General features: G+C 40.3%; 1 long non-coding RNA gene across 1 annotated transcript; it reads left to right on the top strand.

Annotated features, from left to right (window-relative positions):
• Positions 1-4,544: 4,544 nt before the first annotated feature.
• LOC115655144 lies at positions 4,545-17,714 on the top strand. The gene is made up of 3 exons (XR_004001337.1): positions 4,545-4,732; positions 6,708-6,712; positions 17,702-17,714. It is a non-coding gene; the product is annotated as an uncharacterized LOC115655144 (long non-coding RNA).
• The last annotated feature ends 855 nt before the right edge of the window (positions 17,715-18,569 follow it).

Here is an 18,569-nt window from a genome sequence, read left to right as displayed (position 1 = left end):
ACAACAATATAATTAAATTTAACATCCCTATGGTGGGGAAAACTCCACAGTGGCCCAACATTGTAGCATTTAATTTCAGAAAGGGAGACTACACAAAAATGAGGAGGTTAGTGAAACAGAAATTAAAAGGTACAGCGCAAAAAGTAAAATCCCTTCCAGCTGTGTGGAAATGTTTTAAAGACACCATAATAGAGGCTCAACTTAAATGTATACCCCAATTTAAAAAACGTAGTAAGAGAACAAAAAAGAGCCATCATGGTTAAACAACAGGGTAAAAGAAGCAGTGAGAGGCAAAAGGCATCCTTTAAAAAGTGGAAGATATTTCCTAATGAGGAAAATAGAAAAGCACATAAACTCTGGCAAATGAAGTGTAAAAATATAATTAGAACAAAAAAGAATTTGAATAGCAGCTAGCCAAAGACTCCAAAAGTAACAGCAATTTTTTTTAAATACATCAGAAGCAGAAAGCCTGCTAAGCAATCAGTGGGGCCACTGGACGATTGAGCTGCTAAAAGAGCACGCAAAGATAAGGCCCTTGAGGAGAAACTAAATGATTTCTTCGCTGTTGAGGTTGTGAGAGAGTTTCTCAAACCTGAGCCATTCTTTTGGGTGACAGATCTGAGGAACTGTCCCATATTGTCATTAGAGGAGGTTTTGGAACAAATTGATAAACTAAACAGTAATAAGTTTCCAGGATCTGATGGTATTCACCCAAGAGTTCTGAAGGAACTCAAATGTGAAATTGCAGGACTACTAACTGTCATCTGTTACCTATAATTTAAATCAGCTTCTGTACCAAATGACTGGAGGATAAGTAATGTGATGCCAGTTGTTAGTCTCTAAGGTGCCACAAGTACTCTTTGTTCTTTTTGCTGATACAGACCAACATGGCTACCACTCTGAAAAATGATTAGCAGTATAGAATGGCTTCTATATGAGGAGAGATTAATAAGACTAGGACTTTTCAGTTTGGAAAAGAGGTGATAAAAGGATGATATGATAGAGGTCTATAAAATCATGAGTGGTATAGAGAAAGTAAATAAGGAAGTGTTTTTTACTCCTTCTCATACAAGGACAAGGGGTCACCAAATGAAATTAATAGGTAGCAGGTTTAAAACAAGGAGTTTTTTTTATGCAACGCACTGTCAACCTCTGGAACTCCTTGCCAGAGGCTGTTGTGAAGGCTAATACTGTAATGGGGTTCAAAAGGGAGCTAGATGGATTCATGGAAGATAGGTCCATCAATGGCTATTAGCCAGGATGGGCAGGAACCGTGTCCGTAGCCTCTGTTTGCCAGAAGCTGGGATTGGGTGACAGGGCATGGATCACTTGATGATAACCTGTCTGTTCATTCTCTTTGGGGGACCTGCCATTGGCCGCTGTTAGAGGACAGGATACTGGTCTTGATGGACCTTTCATGTGACCCAATATGACCAGTCTTATGTTCTTATGTAAATTCGAAATTGACAGCCTATGTTGAGGCTTAAAGTTTTAGAATCCTATTAAAGTCATTTAAATTTATTTAAAAATATTAAGCAGTACATTTGCTTTCAAGTTTTAAAGAAAGCCTCACCACTGAAGTGGTAGAAGTCACTGGTTAAGCACATAGAACCAGAGTGTGTTGACAGTGGTAGCCTTTTCTGTTAGTGCAGAGAGAATATTTTCTTCATTTTAATTTATTCACCTCATTCAGTTCATGACTAATTCTCTTAAAGTTAAGAAAAAAATTGGGATTTGAAAAAGCAAGAAAGCTTGTTTTCCTCTTCCAATCTATGAATAAAAACTAGGCGTGAGAGGATGAGATCTACTGATTTTAAAATCTTGAAGGCCCTAGTGACTAGGAACAATTACTTCAATTCAGCTACAGATAACACTTCCTATGTTTAATAAACCACTTAGTTTTAAAAACAAAACACATTTTGATAAACTTATGATATATTTTTCTTATATATCCAATGCATTTAAATTTAGTTTTATTTAATTATTTTTTTGAAATTCTTTTTAGCATTTAAAATTGAATTTTAATTTCTATCCAAATGGAGCTTGACACAAATCATAAATATAAAAGTAATCACTATCTAGTAAATAAGAAATTCATCATTCACTATTTTCTAACATAAATAAAAAAGTAAAAATTAAGAATCTGAATAAATGTAAGTTAAGCTAGATAATTACTTAAATAAATGTATATAGGTATAGTTTAGCTTCCTGATTAGCAGAAAGAAGCATTGAATCATTGTATATCTAGTTGTAAATCAACATGTTTTGATTATAACCACTTAATAATTGTAACTTGGACTCGATGACCTCTCGAGGTCCCTTCCAGTCCTAGAGTCTATGAGTAATGAGAATCAACCTTTCTTTAGGAAAATAACTTAAGTACAAATGCAAATCAAAATTAAAAATTTCCTGCTTGATGATTTAAATCATGATTAAAATCAGTAATTTAAATCACTTAAATTTAGATCAGTCAACTCTGATTTAAGGTTCACTCATATCATGTTTTCAAGCTTTTCTCTGCAACCAGGAGGGCTAGCAATGTGCTTTTTAAAACAATGAAAACAATGAAAATTGAACTTCTTACATAGCCAACTATTTCCAGAAGCTGGGACTTAAAGTAAAACATCAAATATCACAAGACTTGTGATAATATTGTGAGAGTTATGAATTCTGGTGTGCCATGTACAATTTACTTGTGTTCTTAGGCTTCTCTTAAAAAGCTAAGTGCTATCTCCTTAGTATGTAAGACAAAGAAATGTGAGTTCATGGTCCTAAAATGTTGTTATTCAACTCTACGATCCATACGAGGTAAATATTTCTTCTTGCTGGGTTCCATTGAGGCAGGTAAAGAGAAGCAGAGTTTGAGCAATATTCCCTTTGCATTTGCTATTAGGGTGAGATAGAACTCTGCGTTCTTCTAATGACCCATTCTGCTGCACAGGTCAGCCAGATAAATTCAGTCAAAGGAAGGTCTGTTTTAGTGTTAAATGCCACTGCAAGTCATGCAATGTTTGAAAAGAAGTAGTGAGAAAAAAACATTTTGATTTTTGAGATACTGCTTAGTGTCTTCTGTTCGATTAGCTGGGGTGTATAACAGAGCTATATTAATGCTCTTTAATATGAACCCCCAAGTGTGGAAAGGGGGGGGTTATATTTTCAGGACTAGTGAACATAGTCACCTTTGTTGGAATGCCTTTGTTCCAGTTTCTTTTGTACACTCTTCCCTTTGAACATTGGAAACATCTTTCCTGTCAGCTCTGGAATGGACAGTCTTTTTTAAACCAAGTGCTTACATTTATTCCACTCCACCCCTGTTTTTTTTTTTTTTTTTTTTTTTTTTTTTTTAAACAAGGTAGGAAAAGCAGTTCCACCAAAGCAGGAGAGAAGATGTTTGTGTACGGACCTCTGTCTCTTGACTGTTGACTTCAGTGGGAGCTGTGGATATTCAGCACTACATAGGATTAATACAAAAATTCTTAGTGCTGACAGATAGAGATCAAAATGTATCAAACTTAGAACTTGCATTGTCTGGCTGCCCTTCCATCTCTACCTGAAAGCTTAGCTGATGTAAGGCCTGTCCAGTAACATCTTGATGAATTGTTCTAATTTGACCTTTGTGGAGGCATAGTTCCTGGCATCATAATTCATAACAGAACAAGAAGCACTGGCAGAGGTTTCAGTTCTGTGGGAGATGTAAAATTGCTTGTCTGGGCCCATCATTTGAAATGTGGGGAGGAATTTGGGAAAGCAACCAGATGAATGCTTGATACTGGTTGTGACACTGAGCCAAAAAGGGTTAAGCAACCAGCAGGCTATAAGTAACCCAAGATCAACCTTTTAAAAAGTATTAGAGTAGTATTGAAATGATGAACAGGGCCAATTCTTATAGATAGTTATCAAGGCCATGTTGGATAGGTCAGAGTGTTTAAAATGCAAACTTGTATTGTAGAGAATTATAAGTAAATACTAATTATAGTTGCCTGTTAACCTATATCTTCTTATATGTTAACAATGTGATTTTATTAACTTGTAGATGGTAAACTTCTATTCCCGTTACTAGTCTGTTACTATATTCTAATACAGGCCTGCACAACATGCAGCCCGGGGGCCGCATGCGGCCCGCGTGGGCTCACTGTACAGCCCACAGGGGGTGAATAGGTGGGGTCATTGTGCGGCCCGCGGGGGGGTGAGTAGGCAAGTGGCGGGTGAGGGATGGGGGCAGAAGAGGCGGGTGGGCAGTGGCGGGGGGTGAGTAGGTGAGCTGGAAGTGGGTCGGGGGCTGTGGAGGCGAGCGAGGAGTCAGTGGCTGACCTGTTCTACTGATCTGGTCTGGCTCCCATCCCCTCTCCAAGGGTTGCAGCTGTCTGGAGGTGCCTGTCTTCCATGCCTTCCTCAGTCACACCTCATTCATTCAACAGGGCAATTGATTACAAAGTTGGGGGAAGATCTTATTCTACTACTAGCAAAAAGACATTTTTCTTTTACCTTAATTATACTACCTTAGGGCTCGCTATAACATATTACCAAGGTTCAATATCGCTGTTTCGGTGAGGCAGCGCTGGGGAAAGAGAGTTTGTTTCTGCGGGGCGGGCGGTGCTGGGGAGGGAGTATTTCAGGGGGGCTGGGTGGTGTTGGGGGGGCGTGTTTGGCTGGGTTTGGGGGGTGGTTTCGGCCCTCAGCTGTTTTCTTTGGAGAAATATGGCCCTCACTGCTTTACGGGTTGTGCAGGCCTGTTCTAATAATTCAGAGAGCAAAAGGGAATATTAGCAATTAGATCAATGGTGGGCAACCTCTGGCCTGTCAGGGTAATCTGTTGGTGGGCCGTGAGACAGTTTATTTACACTGACCATCTGCAGACATGGCCGCCTGCAGTTCCCAGTGGCTGCAGTTCATCGTCCCTGGTCAATGGGAGCTGAATGGTCGCAGGTTGCCCACCACTGAATTAGATGAAACGTGGTGTAATAATATTGTCTTTATTTCTCTTTGAAGTTTGTGGTAAATTACTGATGTCCCTTTGGATGGTTAATGGCCTTATGCTCATCAATGCAGCTAATTATCTGTGTATACATAGGAAATAGGAATTGACTGTTCAAAGCAACAATGTACATTACCTTGTCTTTGTATTACCTGCTGTCAAGAGGATATCGCAGCCTGCCAACGATCTATAAAAGAACTTTGGTACCTGATCCTTTTTTCATCTCAAGTCTGCTTGCCTTGTCAGGGGAGGTTTTGGGTCGCAAGGTCTACAGCTCCAAGAATTTGTACAGCCTCTGCAAGTGGACTACCTATTGCATTATAACTTATGGAATCAGTGGTGCAGAAACACTTCAAATAGTGGGGGTGCTGAAAGCCAGCCCCCTTACCCCTGTTCGCTCCGCCCCTTGGAGCTGGCAGCTGAGACCGGGGGCAGGGAGCCGGCAGCAGGGGTGTGGGGGCCTAGGGAGTATGGGGGGCTGGCAGCCAGGACCTGGGTGTGGGAGGCCAACAGTGAAGCCCCTACTAAAACCTGGGGGTGCTGCAATACTCCCTGCACCCCTAGTTCCCATGCCTATGTATGGAATTGATTGTGAAAGAACTTTTTGCAGCTCAGCAGCTCACCATTTGTACTATGAAACTGACCTAAGAACTTCATTCATATCTGTATGTATAATGATATTTTAACAATCATTCTCTTTTCTTTTTAATAAATCTTAGATTAGTTAATGAGAATTGGCTGTAAGCGTGTATTTGGGTAAAGTCTGAAATATTTATTGACATGGTGGGTAATGTCTGATCTCTTGGTGTTGGTAGAATTTTATATACAGCGAATAAAATTTTAAATAATCCTCACCATATTTGACTCAGCTCTCTGGATAGGAGCCCAGGGCTCGATTGTTTAGGGGAGCTATATTTTAGCTTCTTGATAACTAGTACAGTATTGTAGAAGCTGCTTTGTTGCTGGCTTGGTGAATCTAATCACTAGAATAACCACCAGTTTTGGTGATTATCTGCCCCATTCTTTGCAGTTTGCCCTGACTGAGCAATCTCATTGAGGCCCCTCCAGACACAATGGTCACACTGGTCTATGCTTAAAATTTAGATTGAGCTAGCTGAGTTGCTCAGGGATGTGAAAAACTCACATCCTTGACTGCTGTAGTTAAACCAACCTAATCCCCAGTGTAGGCATGGAATTCTTCCATTAACTCTGGAGGTGGATGACCTATGTCATTGGAAAAACCCCTTCTGTCAATGTTGGAAGCATCTGTTATGATGCTACAGCAATATAGCTTCAGTGCACCACTGTAGCACCCATAATGTAGACATGCCCATGTCTTTCAAAACACTGGTAAAGGATCTTTATCCTATGCTTTGATTTAGCCAAATTCTTAAACAACAGAGTAATCTTATTGAAGTCATATGGTGTCATGGTGGGATAGGTCTTGGAAAATCTGTAGTGGTTTGCTGAAATAGGGTGTCTAATCATTTTAACAAACTTTTAGCTCAAGAAAAAAAATTGGGATTAGTGAGAGATCCCATTTTTTTTAAATCCTAAATTTGGTGTAAGAAATAAGTTTGATTTACAAATTCCCAAAGACAATCCTATTTTATTGCAAATACTGAAGATGGGAGGTAGCAAGAACATGAAAGTTCACCTGGACTTAGTGAAAATGTTCTTTAAAAAAAAAAAAGGGAGACAATATGAACTAGTGGTTACAGTAAAGTGCTAGGACCTGTAAGGATTTTAATTTAAATCCCAGCTGAATCATTCTCTAAGTGGAGCTGGTTAAAAATTAGCGGGGAGGATTTTTGCAACAAAATGTTTCCTTTTTATTAGAAAATGTAGAAACTTGGAAATTTTTTGACTAGCTCACACTGGAGAAATCATTTGGTTTCCTTGTGCCTCCAGCAGTCAACTTAAAAATTAGTAAAAAACAGGCCACTCTGAAATTGACATTAATGTCCATATTTATAGGGTATGGGTATTTGAGTTATAAAATATCTTTCTACTAAAAGAATTGAAATGCACCCTTTGAGACACATTTACATGTTGGTCACTGGATTTATGCTTTTGGCATTATGTGTACATTTGAAAGATTCTGTGCCAGCAAGCCCAATAGATCAGACATACTTCTTAATGTTTGGACTCCACTAGATGCCTAGCTCAATTAATATAAGCTACTTGGAATATTTCACTTTAGGGTACTGATCATTTCCTTCCTGTTTTGTAGTAGTGGCAGAGGGCATTTTTACATGTAAGCGGCATTATGTCTGAAAATGTTTGACCTTTTGTTATGACTATCACCGCCACAGAAAGGAGTGCATGAGAAAAGGCATTTTTTTTCTTTTTCAGTTTGTTTCCTTTGTGACTTTGATAGTAGTTTGTCTTGTTGGTTTCGCTGTTTTGTTGATTGTCAGTTGCACTTCCTGTCTCATGCATGCTCTCCTTTAGGCCTGGCAGCACGTGTATTTTAACCATTAATGCTGGCAGCAGAGTTGCTGCTGCTTCTGAGGTTGGGGGCAGAAATTATTTGTTCTTTTTGGCCTCTGCATGAAATTGAGGCATGACAGGAGACGAGAGAGCAGTCTGTTGCTCCACCAAACCACTTCTTTGCCCCTCAGTGCAAGACTGAGAGCAATGGGAGCCAAGCGTTTGGGGGTGAAAAATGGGAGCTCCCTTCTTCACTCCCCAAGCCTTTGCATCAAGCCAGGGAGCAACGGACACCTGGGATCCCTTCTCAGATCCCTCCGTAGGGCTATGACCCAAAGGGAGCCCAGGGCGAGTTCTGCACTCCATAAGATTGCTCTGCAAGTCTCAGACAGGAGTTGGGAGGTCAGAAGGCTTTACTTCAATGTAGCTGCTGCTGAGGCTGGCAGAAGTTTGCTGAGAGGAGCAGACCCAAATATGTCTGTAAGAGTACTTCAGATTGGCTCCCTCTTGCTTGTTGAAAGGACCCTCAAAGTTCCTGATCCTGCAAACACTTCTGTGTGTTTGACTTTTCTTATGTGAGTAGTCTCGTGGTACCTCACCAAACCACTTCTTCACTCCTCCTCTATGGCACTACTCCTGTGGAGAGTGTTAAGCACATGCATAAGAATTTGCAGGGCTGGGGCCTGGAGCATAAACAAGAAAGCAGAAAATTCTCTTATTTTAAAGAAATGGAATTTAAATTAGAATGTCAGGACATGCTTCTAAAAATAGGGTCTATCAGAGGCTTGTTTTTTTTTTTCAAAAAGAGTTAGTTTTATAAGATTCAAGTTGTGTCCCTCTAGTGAAGATGTTTGTGAATTCAACTCATTATTGCAAATGTCTCTTTAAATATGGAGATATACCTATCTCATAGAACTGGAAGGAACCCAGAAAGTTCATTGAGTCCAGCCCTCTGCCTTCACTAGCAGGACCAAGTACTGATTTTGCCCCAGATCCCTAAGTGGCACCCTCAAGGATTGAACTCATAACCCTGGGTTTAGTAGGCTAATGCTCAAATCACTGAGCTATCCCTCCCCCCCCTTTAAACATTTCTCTTCCTTTAAATTTTAATATTTTCAAAAGCATGATGAACAAATAAAAAAAGACTTCGCTGAAATACGGAAGTTGCTGAAACTGCAAAATTTGTTTGTAGCATACTATGTTGGCAAATATAATTTAAGTAGTGGAAATATTCTCTGAATTTAAGAAAAAAAGTGTTTAATGAGCACTAAGCATATCAGTGGTAGTGTTTGCTGTAGCTTCTGAAAGTAAATCTAAACTCTCCTAGAAAGTTTTATGTTGGGGGATAATTTGTGTACTTGGGGGAAAAATATATGAAAAAATATCACCGTTTTCTAAAGAGGACAAGAGGAGGCAGATTTTTCCTCCCTTCAGTGTAGCCCACATGCAAAGAGATGAAAGACTAAAGGACATTATGATGTCATGGATGTTCATACAGTTAAGTGCTTTCATTTCTTTGTAGGCATATCTGCAGCTGCATTCTTTTTATAGTGCTTCATATGGGTCTGTCTTAATTAAATTTTTCATAATTGATCTGACCTGTATCATTCTGTTAGCTTTAACAAAACTAATTCTGACAGGTTTTGAGATTGAGACTAAAAATATGTTCCAACTAGCAGAGGAACCATGAAGCAACTTGGATTCATACTAATGATAATGTACAATCTGTCTTGAACAGTCAAGTTCCTATGATTTACATGTAGCAAACCAGTCAAGGATGCTGTGAATTTTGTCCCTAATGCCAGTTTTTACTCACCTTCCATAATCTACCATATGGTAGGTGGGGGCAAGAAATTGCACTAAAGATCACTGTGACAAAATTATTTCAAATTCTAGTCCTCATCCTGTAGCCCTTACTTACATGACGGCCCCTACTAAACTCAAATACATTTGTTAGTCTCTAAGGTGCCACAAGTTGGGGGGATAGCTCAGTGGTTTGTGCATTGGCTTGCTAAATTCAATCCTTGAAGAGGCCACTTAGGGATCAGGGGCAAAATCAGTACTTGGTCCTGCTAGTGAAGGCAGAGGGCTGGACTGAATGACCTTTCAGGGTTCCTTCCAGTTCTATGAGATAGGTATATCTCCATATATTTTATTTATTTTTTTATTTAAAGTAGTCCTCGTTCTTTTTGCTGATACAGACTACACAGTTACCACTCGGAAATCAATGGGACTAGTTAGTTTCAGCAAGGTCAGCAGTCATGGCTGTCAGAGGTTTAAATTTATTCACTCATTATACTAATATTTATCTTTTGATCTGTTTTCTTATGTTCAAAGTAGCAGGAAGCAAAAAGCTAGAATTTTGAATGAAGTTCTTTTTTTAAAACTGAACTTTGAGTTTAAAATGTTCTGTGTAAATTCTGTACAAAAGCAGCCAGAAATGTGGTGGATCTGACCTCCTGGGCATTCCCCACAACTAAGATGGAATCCCCAGGTGGCATAAAGCCACCACAGAGGTTCTTTGTCATCTCCCAACATAGTCAGGGAAAGGGGCAGTGGCCAGAGCGTTGCTGCACCTCGGTGATCTCAGCTGTTGGAATGGCCTCTTGGGTCATAGGCAGGTGGACACAATGTAGATGCTTCCTTACAGGTACAGGGAGCTGCAAAGGTGACTGAAAAGCTACCTTTGCCCCCTCCCCTCTTAGCTGCAGCTGAGGATTTATAGCAAGATGTATGTTTTGGCAGAACTATGTATTTCTTTTGATGGACAATCACTCTCCTCTTATATTGTGCAGAAGCAAAAGTTAATGTCAAAGCCAAGTTTTATTTCTTTAGTAATGAACTCTCAAATGGGGAAAGTTGTTTTCCATTTCTCAGTAGTGGCATACATTAGATTTTAAAAAACTCACTTTTTTAATGCACTTTCCTAGTCTTTCTGTGCTATTTTATCGATGATCAAAGGTATTTATTGCTGAAATAATGGCTTTCTCCCAAACAATCTTTTCCATTGCTAAATTGTGGAGTGAAGTCAGAATGCTGACTTTGTGACCTATGGAAAGAGACTGTGATGTCATAAGTAACCCACACCTATGACTTAATTGTAAAATGAAGCACACAAGGGGGTTGAGTTGTGAATAGAGCTGGGTGAACTATATACACTGAACAAATGATTTGATGAATGGGGCCCTATTTCTATTCATGAATTAAATGTAAACAGACATTTTAAAAATAAATTTGTTCATTGTCATAAAGTATTAAGAAATGGTTATGAAAACCTCTGTGTTGCCTGGAAACTATTTGCCATAATGTTGCTAGTTCACATAATATTCTGCTCCCTGATTGTATGGCTCGCAAACCCACAAGGAGGTTTCAGGATGTCTGTGCGAGAACTTCTGGTGCAAAGTATTTGTGTGAATACTATTTACCGCACTTCCCCTGTCCAAAAAACATTGTGAATAATATTCCTTGCACAGGTGTTTACAAAGAGCCCCAGGAGCCCATGCCTCAGCCCATAGTTGCTTGCCCTAAACTTCTCATATGCAGCTAAGGTTGCCCAGACATGTGGCGCTGCAGCCTTTCCTAGCGATTGCTTTATGAGTCTATCAAAAATCTTGTAAAAAAATGTACTCCGGGTGCTTGGTATGTGATTTCCAAAGGCCAATAAGTCATTTCAATCAACACCAAACTTCAAACCAGAACACTCCAAGGCCTTTATTTCCATGCCAAATTTTAACATTCAGTGCTTGAATTAGTGTGTAGAACTGTTTAAATAAAATACTTTAATACGTCCCAACTCTTTAAAGTGGGGATTTTTTTTCACTTTCCTTATTATACTCCCAAACAGCTGATCCATTTTTGATTAATCTTAAAGAATGAATACAGAACGTTTGGTCAGAGACCAAGGTTCAAAAATTTCAGCCTGCAAAGTGAATATTTCAGAAAGTTATGAGCGACTAAAAAGAGAGAGTTAGAATTTTAATCTACATGTAGTCTGTAAAATAGCATTTATGCTGACATGAAAAGTACTACAGTGAAATAAGTACACAAGCCAAGAAAGACAGAAATGAACCTCTAATGATATACTATAAATAAGAGCAGAGGACAGCTGCATTATTTCCTAGCATATAGCCAGTTAATAGGGGCAACATACTATAGATAAAGCAGTAACATAAGTTTGGAATAAAATATTACCATTCTTTCAATTTTTGGTTCAGAAAATATATATATTTACTTTTCCTTGCAGGAGTGTATACTGAAGGGTTACAAGTGATGCATGAGGAGTTTGGAGTAAATCATACTTGGACTATATTCAAAGGCTTTTCTGAGCACACTCTTTATGATTATTACTGCTTATGGACTCAAACTATGTATACAGCAGACGCCACTTCAGTAAACCAGCATTAAATGCAACCTGGAAAAACAAACAGCTGCAGAACAATTGATTCTTCCCTATTTGAGCTGCTAGTTGCATATGAATTCCTGCTTAGTCAAGCTACTATATTAAGTTGTTTTAATTATTGATCATTCCGTGATGTTGACCTCTGATACATTTTAGCTGTACTGTAGGTCAAAAAGACTAAACATTCTGGTTTTGCTAGGAGAGGCCCCAGCCATGTATATAGAGTTTGGATAGGGATGTGTGTATTTACCCAACCTAATAAAGCACTTCTTCCACATAAGAACTAATCACACATGACAGATGTTAGTCATGTCACTTAATGCACTACTAGAAGGCACCAAGACTCTACAAATAATGTGGATGCTATATGAATCATAGAATTGTAGGACTGGAAAAGACTTTGAGAGGTCTTCTATTCCAGTGCTTCTCAAGCTATCTGATGTGGGGGATCGGCAACTTTTTTTCCAATGTGCCAAGGACCGGTGCCATATTATTATCCTATTTGACGGTCTTACGAGGGAACTTGCTGTGGACTGGCAGCCAATGGCTCACGGACCAGCACTGCTCCATGGACCACCACTTTGAGAAGCACTGTTCTATTCCAGTCCCCTGCATTTGAGGCAGGACTAAGTATTATCTAGACCACTCCAGACAGGTGTTCGTCTAACCTGCTCTTAAAAAATCTCCAATGATGGAGATTCTACAACCTCCTTAGGCAATTTATTCCAGTGTTTTAACCACCCTGCCAGGAAGTATTTCCTAATGATCACCCTAAACCACCCTGGCTGAAATATAAGCCAATTGCTTCTTGTCCTAGCTTCAGAGGTTAAGAACCATTTTTCTCCCTTCTCCATGTAGCAACCTTTTATGTACCTGAAGACTGTCATCATATCCCCTCTGTCTTCTCTTCTCCAGATGAAACAAAAACATTGTGAACAATATTCAATAACAGACAAAATATTTATAATGATGTTTTTTCTTTCATAACATTATTTGAAAATGCTTCCAAAATCTCTTGAGAGTTAGCAACCTGTGACCGTCTGTGATTGCTCTCGGATCCTTTTCTCCCAACCCAAATGAGGGCCATACTGTATTTAATGATGAGATTGAACATATGGCTGCTTAAAGGCTCAGGACCACATCAGTTCCTCCTGATTAAAACCTGTGGGAAGAGTTTCCCCACAGATTGTCTCATCGTGGGATGTGATTTGTCCCTTCTGGAATATGACTCTCTGCTAACTCCCCCACACACAACCTGGGAGATCAGCAGGGATCCTTACATATCCAGAAAGCTAGAAACATGAAATAATCTGGAATAAGCCCATGGCTGTCATATTGGCCATGAGATTCTAATTCTCTACCAGTCTGGGTGGGAATGCAAGGTACAACTGTATGTCTTGTACCCGCGATCTATTACCATCTTAATACAAACCCAGGATCCTCACACAAGATGAACACACTTCAGTGAATGCTTTTGGATCAACATGCCTCCTCTTTGTGTAAGTCAGATGCATACAACTAGCCCATAGCATCTCTCCCTGATTCTTTCTTGGCTGATAATTCACCTAGTACCTTTCTGGAGAAAGCTGAGCTAACAAAGGCCCAGATGAATCATATAGTCAGGTCTCAGCTATACATTCAAAGTCAGGAGGCTTAAACCTGATTGAATGAATCATTGAGGGTAGGAACTTTATCAAAGCCTTTAAATACCCAAGGGCAGTAATATGGAAGAATAAGAAGTACAAGTCATAACATTCACTAGCCTCAAAACAAGGAGTAATTGTCTACAGCTGAAGACAAAACTCTACCATGGATATTGTCCAAAAAGCTTTTCCCAGGAAAAGTAATCAAAATAATAGAGCTACTTTCTTACGGAACTTGTTATGATACAAACACTACAGGTGTTCAAGGCAATATTAGTTAGAATGGTTCCAGTCCCTACGGTGGGATTCCTCCTGTGTAAAGACAGGTAATGCAGATGATTGAGGAATAACATTATGCGGCGACTGATAAAAATGTTTTACTTCATTTTCCGCCTGAGTTTTTGGGTTCAAATAATCCCGAATTCAAAACAAAACTAAGTTGAAAACTGTGAAGTTCACCTCATAACATTGTTGAAACTGAGAATTTGTATTTAATACAAAATCACAAACTAACCCATGTTTGTTAGTCTTTATGAACTGTTCAGGAAATAGTTTTCAGGCTTCAGTGCAAGTATTTCCTATGGTTTTATCCAGGAGATTCACCAATGTTGTGATGATTTGCCCTTAAAATAGGGTAGGTTATTTGTATCCTTTTGTTTCCAAAATATTTAGGGCTATTCATCATGTATATTGCTCTGGAATGAGAGTTGCCAATTCCAGAAGGTTGAAGCAAAGAAAAGATGGGCCTGAACTGACATCCAGCCTGTGAAGATTCTAGAATTATAGCAAAGCTCAAATCCAAACCTAGATCCAATCTTTGCACTTGTCCCTGTTCTGTAATGGGCCCACTAAAACCCTGGAACTGTGAAAGTAGCTCTGGTCCATCTCTAATCCAAATAATAGAAAGTACAGCCTGAGCCCAAAGCATTAAAGTCAATGGAAAGACTCTCAATGACTCCAAGGGGCTTTGATCAGACCCTATTAGAGCTATGAGATAAAAATGGCAAGTGCAGCAGCGGGTCCAGTAGACCTTGTGATTTTTAACCCCTTTGACCACAACCAGCATCTAATGCTCTGTTGTCTATTCTACAAAGCTCAAAGAACATGTTAAAGGGATTTCAGACTTGAAGGGAAGTGAGAAATAGTCTGAGCGAAGTGGCTACAAGATGCAGTGTCCTGTCTCTAGCTCGCCATTTTTAATCCAACCCAGGGAAGCAGTAACCAAAAACCATTACCATCTAATGGCTGTTTGATGCCTTGTATGTGGTGAATTGGACATTGCTGAACAATTCCTAGAGAACAAGTGTCCACATCACAAAACCCACCATCATAGAATCATAGAACTGTAAGGAACCTTGAGAAGTCATCTAGTCCAGTCCCCTGCACTCAAGGCATGACTAAGTATTATCTAGACCATCCCTGACAGGTGTTTGTCCAACCTGCTCTTAAAAATGCCCAGTGATGGGAGATTCCACCAACCTCCCTAGGCATTTATTCCAGTGCTTAACCACTCTGACAGTTAGGAAGTTTCTCCTAATGTCCAACCTAAACCGTCCTTGCAATTTAAATCCATTGCTTCTTGTCTTACCCTCAGAGGTTAAGAACAATTTTTCCTCCCTTCTCCTTGTAACAACCTTTTATGTACTTGAAAAACAGTTATCATGTCCCCTCTGTCTTCTCGTCTCCAGACTAAACAAACCCCAATTTTTTTCAATCTTCCCTCATAGCTCATGTTTTCTAGACCTCTAATCAATTTGTTGTTCTTCTCTGGACTTTCTCCAACTTGTCCACATCTTTCCTCAAATGTGGCCCCCAGAACTGGACACAATACTCCAGTTGATGTCCAAGGAGTGCCTATTTCATATAGAATGGACTATATTGGTTTGTGTTGATGTGCCACAGTCTGGAAAGCCCTAGTGGCTGAGGGAGACTAACCCAGAAGCAGACATGCAATGCAAGTCCAGGACAAAATTAAAAAAGAAATAAGTATGGTTGGGATTTTCCTGGGGCCTAAGGGAAGTTAGGCACCACCTCCCACGGACTTTCGTTGGGAGTTGGGGCAACAGTCCTAAAATATCCATCAACACCAACCCAGGCATTATTCAGAAAATCTTGAGCCAGATTCTAAACTGCAGCAGAGCTGTACTCAGCACAGCAAGAGGGTGAAAAAGGTAACCTGAGCCATATGTGCATTCTCCCAATCCTTGAGTCAGTTTGGTGACATGTAATTTATAGCAGTCTCAGGACCTTAAATGCAGCACCCTTTTGCTATGCCCCATCCTGCCCTGGCACGCTCCTGACCCTCACAAAGGGTTTGGGACAATGATGTAAAATGCCATGGCCACTTTCAGTCTGAGCTTGAGTCAGAACTCAGACTATGTAATAATTTACTTCAAACTCAGATAAAAATCTGATGAATAATACTATGGATAATAATGCCCATCTGGTTTTAAATCGCATTCTGATCATACAGAATAGAATCTAACTAGCACTCCACTCATGCTGTCTGCTATTGCAATTTAGTGCCTGAGCTATGAGCCACCCTGTGTGCACTGTTTTGGTAGTGCAAAGGGTCCAGAAAGTAGATGATTTAATTTACTGGAGATTCTGCTACACAGGGGATCTATTGCAAGCAGGGAGTGGTGTGTTGGGGCACTGCGGGAGTGTGCTGTTGTCTGGCAACACCCAACTGACAAACATCCTTTGGTGGGGAGTGTGTGTGTGTGGTACCCCATACATACTCTGTACTAAAACACAGCAGGGCTGAGGTTGGGGCTGGCATGGAATTGCTACAGGATCAGAGATCCACACCTGGCTCATTAGGGGTTCCCCCTTAAGTGAGGATCAAGCTCTGTTGGAGTGTCTGTGACTAAATTTTGTTTCTGGTCCCTCTTCAAGCCAGTAGAGAATAATCTGACAGTGTGAATATCACCTAAACTTAAAGCATTCACTTGTGTCTGCATCAAATACTGCAGTGGGCTTTCCTACCTTTGAGTATGTCTACACTGCAATCAAGCACCCATGGCTGGTCTGTGCCCACTGACTTGGGCTTGATTTCCCCAACACCCTCCAGCCTGAGCCCAAAAGTCTACACTGCAATTAAACAGCTCCTTAGCCTGAGGCCTGGTCAGTGGGTTTTTAACTGCAGTGTAGACATGCCCTTTATGTGCATGGGCTTGTTCTGATTAATTATTTGTGGAAACCCACATTCTGCATGTACAGTGCTGCAGGACAATAAGAACAGTATTTGCGCCAAGAGCAATATAGCTGGAGAGACAGAGGGCCTGGTGGTTAAGAGCTTTGTTAAAAGGCCTATGCTCTGTCATATTGTGATTTGATGGTATTTAAACATAGTATTGGAGCAACCAGTGATGTAGAGCGCTCTGCTTTTCCGCCTCTCTCAATTCCTGTGTAAAGCTGTCTAGCAGATTCTTTGGACATCATTGCCTTGAATGGCCAGCACTTCAAAGCAGAAATACTATATGCATGCTGGTCGTGGTAGCTTTGTAAATATGATATCCATATGTCCAGCTTTGTAAATATGATATCCATATGTCCAATCGCAGCTTCAAGCCTATCAATCTGGATTTCTGTTGTATTGTTTCTCAAGGCCTGATGAAGTTTTCATACAGGAAGACCAGTGATTTTTATATGGCTGAGAGTTCCAGCCTAGCGTAACCATATAATTGCAACAGGATCTTCGGTGCTAGAGTTATTGGGTCAAATCCTGCTCTCTTGGAGTATATCTGGATTTATGCCTATGTATATAATTGCAGACTTTCTCCTGGACATGTTTTCACATGTACATATTGTAGCATTGTTGACTTTATTACATGTATCTTTTGTTGTAAAGGAGGTTTTTACTTTACACGCACAACAAAGGGCTTGGCTACACTGGCACTTTACAGCGCTGCAACTTTCGCACTCAGGGGTGTGAAAAAACACCCCCCTGAGCACTGCAAGATAAAGCGCTGTAAAGCCTCAGTGTAATCAGTGCCGCAGCGCTGGGAGCGCGGCTCCCAGCGCTGCAAGCTACACCCGTAAGGGATGTGGTTTATGTGCAGCGCTCGGAGAGCTCTCTCCCAGCGCTGGCGCTCCGACCACACTCACACTGCAAAGCGCTGCTGTGGCAGTGCTCCCGCAGCGCTGCCACGGCAGCGCTTTGAAATTTCAAGTGTAGCCATAAGTGTTTCTTTCTGTCGATACACAAGCTAGTCTGGCATTCAGCCTCTGTCACTTTTCATATCCAAGAGAGCTTTTTTTGTGGGTAACTATTGATTTTTGCCACTAGTCACACAAACTAGTTGTAAACTACTAATACATACTAAACACCCAAAGTTTTTCTGATTTAATTTGACTTAAGAAAGTGATGGATTTGCCAGTTAAACAAGCCTGCAAGCTGCAGAACATTACATGCATGTTATACCAGTTGAAGGCAGAGAATGAGTAAAAAGTGCCATTTGAAAGACAATAGGCTGGTTCTGTGTCATTCACTGATTTAACCCAAATTGCGGATCTTGAACTAAGAGAATTACCAAGAATGCTAAAATAAGCAGGAAAAATAAAATAGCAGAGAGATGTTGGTATTAAAGTCTGGCTCAATTGAAGTCAATGGCAAAACTCCCATTGACTTCAATGGGGCCAGGATTTCACTCTTTGTATCTATTGTTGCAGCATCTTTGGACAGACACTGCTGCTGTGGAAGTTTGTTTCAGGAGACGCAAGCCCTGATCCTGGAAACTGCCATTCATGTACTGTGTGGAGTCCTATTGATGTCAAAGCAGCAAAGAGTCCTGTGGCACCTTATAGACTAACAGACTTATTGGAGCATGAGCTTTCATGGGTGAGGACCCAATTCGTTGGATGCATGCATCTGATGAATTGGGTACTCCCCCACGAAAGCTCATGCTCCAATATGTCTGTTAATCTATAAGGTGTCACAGGACACTCTGCTGCTTTTACAGATCCAGACTAACATGGCTACCCCTTTGATACTTGATTATTGATGTCAGTGGAGTTACATGGAGGTGTAGAAGTCTGGCCGTGGTGAGCTCTTTGTTGGATGGGAAATGTGTGTAATTCAGTTGCTATCTTGCATGACCAATTCACTGGGATGCTA

This window comes from Gopherus evgoodei, chromosome 7 (assembly GCF_007399415.2).
Source record: "Gopherus evgoodei ecotype Sinaloan lineage chromosome 7, rGopEvg1_v1.p, whole genome shotgun sequence".
Lineage (NCBI taxonomy): Eukaryota > Metazoa > Chordata > Testudines > Testudinidae > Gopherus > Gopherus evgoodei.
This window is presented reverse-complemented; position numbering and strand designations above follow the sequence as displayed.